The sequence below is a fragment of the Austrofundulus limnaeus genome, unplaced genomic scaffold, assembly GCF_001266775.1.
Source record: "Austrofundulus limnaeus strain Quisiro unplaced genomic scaffold, Austrofundulus_limnaeus-1.0 Scaffold172, whole genome shotgun sequence".
NCBI classification, from domain to species: domain Eukaryota; kingdom Metazoa; phylum Chordata; class Actinopteri; order Cyprinodontiformes; family Rivulidae; genus Austrofundulus; species Austrofundulus limnaeus.
In genome coordinates, this window is record NW_013952574.1 from 104,490 (window position 1) to 105,891 (window position 1,402).

Genomic DNA, 1,402 nt, shown 5'->3' on the forward strand with positions numbered 1-1,402 from the left:
TTTGTCTTAAAGCAAGGTAACCGCAGAGTCACAGAGTATATCATAGACTTCCATACCTTTGCCTCAGACAGTCAATGGAATGATCCAGCACTAATGGATGCATTTTTTCAAGGCTTAAAGGAGGAAATTAAAGATGAACTGGCCACGAGACGCCCGGGAGACCTACGTACTCTGGAGGAACTGGCTACTCGTATTGACAACAGGCTGATGGAACGCAGACGTGAGAAAGGAGGCACTTCCTACTCCCTGCCACGCTTTCGAGGAGGAAAACGAACCACCTCTCCGGACTCCTACGATGGCCCCAACTTTCTTKCCCCAGAGGAACCCATGCAGATCGGCAGAACCAAACTCTCCTTGGCGGAGCGGAACCGTCGCAGGTCAGAGAACTTGTGTTTTTACTGTGGGGGAAAAAACCATCAAATCAAGGACTGTCCATTAAAAGGTCAGGCTCAGCAAGGTCCAGGAGAGTCTTGCTGAGCCCAGTCAATAAAAAAACTGAGATCTCCTCCTTGCTCTCCCTGCCTGCTAATTTGTGTGTCAACGGTGTCATGAGTCAGGTCCAGGTCTTCATCGACTCCGGTGCAGACTCTTGAGTTTATTGACCATAACTTTGCTAAAGCCCTAGGGGTCAAGTTATTGTCTACACAAAATGACCACAAAGTTACTGCATTAGACAGTCACATACTCAATGCTGACAATCTAGAAACTGTTTGTTCAACTTTCATTATGTGGTAACCACCAAGAAAAGATCAAATTCTTTGTCATTCAATCACCTGAGCTACCTGTTATTCTGGGATCTACTTGGCTTAAGAAACATAATCCTCATATTGACTGGGTCAAAAGAGAAATCTTAGGCTGGGCTAATCAATGTTCTTCCTCATGTTTGTTAGACGCCAAAGGGTCTTCCTGTCCTCCAGAAGATGCTAATAAAAATTATCCTGATTTAACTAAAATACCTAAGGAATACCATGATCTAAAATAAGTCTTTAATAAGTCCAAAGCCACGTCACTACCCCCCCATAGACCTTACGACTGTCCGATTGATCTCATACCAGGTACAGTTCCCCCTAGGGGAAGGTTGTTTTCATTATCTGTACCTGAAACAAAGGCCATGACTGAGTAGATTGAGGAGAGTTTACAGGCTGGTATAATACGCCCTTCTGCATCCCCAGCTGGTGCAGGGTTCTTTTTTGTCAAAAAGAAGGATGGTTCCCTAAGACCCTGCATTGACTATCGGGGTCTTAATAACATTACTGTTAAAAACAAATATCCCCTACCTCTGATGTCCTCAGCTTTCGATCTCATTCAAGGGGCCAAKATTTTTACCAAATTAGACCTCCGCAACGCTTATCATCTTGTTCGTATCAGAAAAGGAGATGAGTGGAAAACTGCTTTCAATACC